The sequence below is a fragment of the Schistocerca nitens genome, chromosome 4, assembly GCF_023898315.1.
Source record: "Schistocerca nitens isolate TAMUIC-IGC-003100 chromosome 4, iqSchNite1.1, whole genome shotgun sequence".
Classification (NCBI taxonomy): domain Eukaryota; kingdom Metazoa; phylum Arthropoda; class Insecta; order Orthoptera; family Acrididae; genus Schistocerca; species Schistocerca nitens.
In genome coordinates this window covers 226,332,360-226,337,269 of record NC_064617.1, presented here as the reverse complement: position 1 = coordinate 226,337,269, position 4,910 = coordinate 226,332,360, and the positions used below count along the sequence as shown (strand labels likewise).

The following is a 4,910-nucleotide window of genomic DNA, read 5'->3' as shown; positions in this document are numbered from 1 at the left end:
CAAACCGAATAAACATCCCTGAGTAACTGAAAACGTAAATTATTTTTACCTTCCAAAATAAACGCTCAGCTTCTGCAACAGCCGCAAGTTATGTTACACATATCAAGATAACTGTGCATTCTTCTAAATAATACGAAATACTCTCTGTTACACCACTTACATCAAGCACTCCTCCTCAGGCCACAAGTGGCCCATCGAGACCATCCGACCTCCGTGTCATCCTCAGTTGAGGATGCGGATAGGAGGGGCGTGTAGTCAGCACATCGCTCTCCCGGTCGTGACGATGGTTTTCTATGACCGGAGCCGCTACTATTCGGTCGAGTAGCTCCTCAATTGGCATCACGAGGCTGAGTGCACCCCGAAAAATGGCAACAGCGCATGGCGGCCTGGATGGTCACCCAACCAAGTGCCGGCCACACCCGACAGCGCTTAACTTCGGTGATCTCACGGGAACCGGTGTATCCACTGCGGCAAGGCCGTTGCCACACTTAGACCAAGCATTTCCTTTATTTGTACTTTACTTGAAGTTCTTATCAGCAACATCCATTATGGAAACAGAGGACAAATATAATGAGGAAATATCATTGTAAACTTAAACGCTTCCATTTTAAGATCTTCGCCACAGGCTTAGATATGGAAAAGGGTTGTACTGCTACAATGTCCAGTCACATTAACGTGACCAGCTGTGAAAAGCCTGATAACCTCCTTCTGCACCGCGGTCCCCTGTGAGACGTGCAAAAAGGGTGACAGTGAGGTTCTGGAAGACACCGTGGCGCTAATAGCCCGTTCGATGCGGTCCCACAGATTCTCGATTGGGCTTAAATCCGGGGAGTTTGGAGGCCAGGGAGCGCGGTAAATTAATCCTGGTGCTTTTCGATCCCTGCACATACACTGCGAGTGTGTACCACGTTGCATTCTCCTGCTGGTAGATGCTATTATGGCGAATAAAAATAAACTGCTTGTCGGGCTCGACATGGTATCCAAGAATAATGCATACTTATGTTGACTGATTGTGCCTTCTAGAATGACGAGCCCACCCAAGGAATGCTCTCCGGCTTGGACCCTTACGTCGATTTTTGCAGGGTGTTTCCCTTCAGACGCTTCACGTCGTGCACGCCAAAGGCCATCTGCCCGATGGAGCATAAAACGTGATTCATCTGAAAAGACCACCTGTCGCCACTCTGTGGACGTTCAGCTGCAGAACTGACGTGCAAATTCCAGCGTTAGTCGCCGTTGGACAGCAGTCGGTATGGGTGAATGAACAAAGCACCTGCTGCAGGAGCCGATAGTCAACCGTTTGCTTAATGGTCATTGAGGAGACACTGTTGGTAGCCCCTGGTTCATCTGGACGGTTGGTTGTCTTGCTCGTCTATTCGCCCGTATATATTTTTGCAGCCGTCATTTACCCCTGTCATCTATAGAATGTTGTGCAACATTGTTGTTTCGGCGCCGGTTTTGGATAGCGCCATTTTGCCGTGCGCGGTATACTTTAAACGCGCGTACAATTTAAAAACTTAGCCGTTTCGGAAATGCTTCTACCCTTGGCCTGAAAGCCAATGATCATGCCCTTCTAGGTGTCAGACAAATCTCTACATTTCCGCATCACGACAACGACTGCACTGTTTTCTGCATTCCCCCTCCCTCTTCCCCGACGCGCATCATATATCCTCGAATGCTGGCGCTGCACTTGCCGCCTGTGAGTGGTTATTGCACGTCGATGTCGAACATAGGCGGCGGTCACATTAATGTGACTGGGCAGTGTAGATACGTGACTGTAACATACTTCATTCTTTAAAAATAGGTACTAAGTCACGAATAGATGTCGGCAACAATGGGTACAAAAGTATTACTTTAAGGCTCTATCAGCCTCTCGTCCTCACGTTGCTAGCCGGTGTACCGTTTTAATTCATGTGTTACACAGTTTACACTCGATGCCCCATCTTTCAAAAATGTTGAAAGTTTTGTGTGGTAGTTTGTAGCAAGATGGTTTGACGCCAACTGTTCCTAACAACAACTGAGCGATATGTCGCAGTGGTAAGTTATTGGTATCCCATGAGCGGTTCAAATCCTCGGGCGCTCATCCGGGTTCAAGTTTTCTGTAGTTTTTCCCCAAACTGCTTGAGGCAAATACATGCATGGTTACATTGAAAAAGACACGGTCAGTATCTCTACCCATCCGAGATGTATTCCGTCTCTAATGACCTAGTCGTCGACGGGACACCATTTCTACCAGGTCAGATGCAACGGAAACGTTCATAATATCGTATTGCAAGGTCTTAGGTGCTTACCAGTACCTAACTTCCTAACATTAAAACCTAAAAGGTTAACGAGACCGTAGTATAGAATTACAGGGTGTCCCAAAAAGACTGACCCGATTTTAAATAGAATTATTTATTAGGAAGAAGGGCTTAACACCAACAAATTGCATGCTAAATTACTCAGAAAAGACAGAAGTCTATAAAAATCCATCATAAATGTTCAATATTTTCTCCATTGGCTGCACGGACGATAGCCGAATTCATTCCAAACTGAGTGTAAGATGTGTTCTGTCACTGAAGTTACCTCGTGACACTGATGAATTAAAAACCAGAATATCAGCTGCTGTAAGGGAGGAACGTAAACACATTGTTTAACATAGCACCATTTGATTTATTCCTGTGGGTATAAGTCAGGGGAACTAGCAGGCATTGCTTAAGTCCACTCGCTTCACTTTGTCAGTATGTCGAAAAGCTTGTACCAGTTATAATCGGTAGGATTTGAGGGCTAAACGCCGGCCGGTGTGGCCGAGCGGTTCTAGGTGCTACAGTCTGGAACCGCGCGACCGCTACGGTCGCAGGTTCGAATCCTGCCTCGGGCATGGATGTGTGTGATATTAGGTTAGTTCGGTTTAAGTAGTTCTAAGTTCTAGGCGACTGACGACCTCAGAAGTTAAGTCCCACAGTGCTCAGAGCCATTTGAACCATGTTGAGGGCTAAACGACGCCGTAACACACGCCACACTATCATGCGCGGTAACGCAAGTCCTCGGCTAGCACGACGCGTAGACTTGCGGGGGCTCCGCTCAAATGCTCGTTCTATTTGCTCCACTGTTTGTTCAGGAACGCGTGGCCGGCCAGGACTTTTCTCTTTACAGAGGCACCCTGTTTCTTCAAACTGTTTATACCACCGTCGAATGTTCTTTCGTGATGGTGGTTTACCACGGAATCTAATATGAAACGCCCGCTGAACTGCGATCACTGATTGAGTACGTCTAAATTCAGTAACACAATATGCCTTCTGTTGCGCGGACTGGCTGCACGCTCCAGGTCAGCGCTCGTAGCGACATCTAGCGGATTTTTTCTGAAACTCTAGACCGTGCCGATTACATATAGCGCTGTTTCCGTTACTTAGTGACGACATTTGTTTCAATATTATTACAAGTTAAAATCGGGCCATTCTTTTTGGTTCAAATGGCTCTGAGCACTATGGGACTTAACTTCTGAGGTCATCAGTCCCCTAGAACTTAGAACTACTTAAACCTAACTGACCTAAGGACATCACGCACATCTATACCCAAGGCAGGATTCGAACCTGCGACCGCAGCGGTCGCGCGGTTCCAGACTGTAGCGCCTAGAACCGCTCGGCGACTCGGGCTGGCATTCTTTTTGGGACACCTCGTATATTGTAAGACGTATTTCTACAGTTCGTTATACTTCTTACTTCTATGAGTTGTGTTTGTCAGAACCTTAAGAACTCTTTTAAGTGTGCAAGTGGTTCCTTATCTGCTAGCACAAAGCGCTGGGTTTAATGTGTTTAGCGTGCTCACGGCACTAGTTTTTAAATCCTACCACCGTGACACGCTAAGGCGAAAATTTTGCAGATGTTCTCAAGTGTTACGAAATACAGAGATGCTTCTTGATTAGCATCTTAACCTCTACATGACCTTAAAGGACAACGTTTAAATTTTGACTAGACTTTTCTTTTCGTAGCATAGCACTCGCCACTCACGACGGATGGTCCGTCATAGCCTTGACTGAAATACTTGCTAATATATACTTTCTTTCGTTCTATGTATTCAGTTAACTGGTATCTGAGTGATAATTTCTGCCAATCTAATAAAAGGACGTAAATGGTTCGCATATCTTTAGCATCTCCAAAATATTCTTCGATTATTTTAGCATAGTGCAAGAGTTCTTTTGACTGATCGAGTTTGCGAATTTTTCCGCTTCGTCGATGAGTAGTTTACTTTATTGCCCGATGATTATTTTGCACATATCCTCTTAGAAACAATAAAATGCGACGTGACGTAGTTCTCAACAATACAAAGGTCTCTCTCTAGAGGCCAAAGCCGTTGCTTAGCATCAGTTTGAGACGAATCGAATGGTAACTACTATTAGAAGATACGTTGAGTAAACCGTGAAATGCGGTAACAGCACGTCGCAGTGATGGCAGTAAGAAGGTAAGTCGTCAACAAACATCTATTTTCTGCCAATCGTATAGAACCCCGTAACATAGGCGGACATTCAGACAAATTCTCGCAGGCATGTATGTTCAATGAATATGGAGATCTTCGATACAGTAGTTATATTCAGCAAGATTCTATTTTTTAAATCAATCATCCAAACTGTTCATCACGGTTTATCTGAAGCAGCTTGTGTTGAAAAAGCATTATTTTTTTTTTGATCCTGTAATTACAGGAAAATCAGAATACTAAAAATTATACATTCTCTTAAAAAGTTCCGTGCCGAATGGTCTCTGTATCAGCTCGTATCGATAATGTTCGACACTTCGAGTATATCACCATGCTGTTTTGCATAACACGTTTTCTACGTATGTGGCGTAAGAAATAATATATTTTACAAGAATTTCTGAAGCATTATAGACAGCTTAAGCTGTATTTTTGTCATAAAACTAATTTTTCTTTTAAATTAT

At 44.5% G+C, this 4,910-nt stretch overlaps 1 pseudogene; it reads right to left on the bottom strand.

Moving 5' to 3' along the window:
- Window positions 1-366: 366 nt before the first annotated feature.
- On the bottom strand, window positions 367-484 carry LOC126254839 (5S ribosomal RNA; annotated as a pseudogene).
- Window positions 485-4,910: the final 4,426 nt, after the last annotated feature.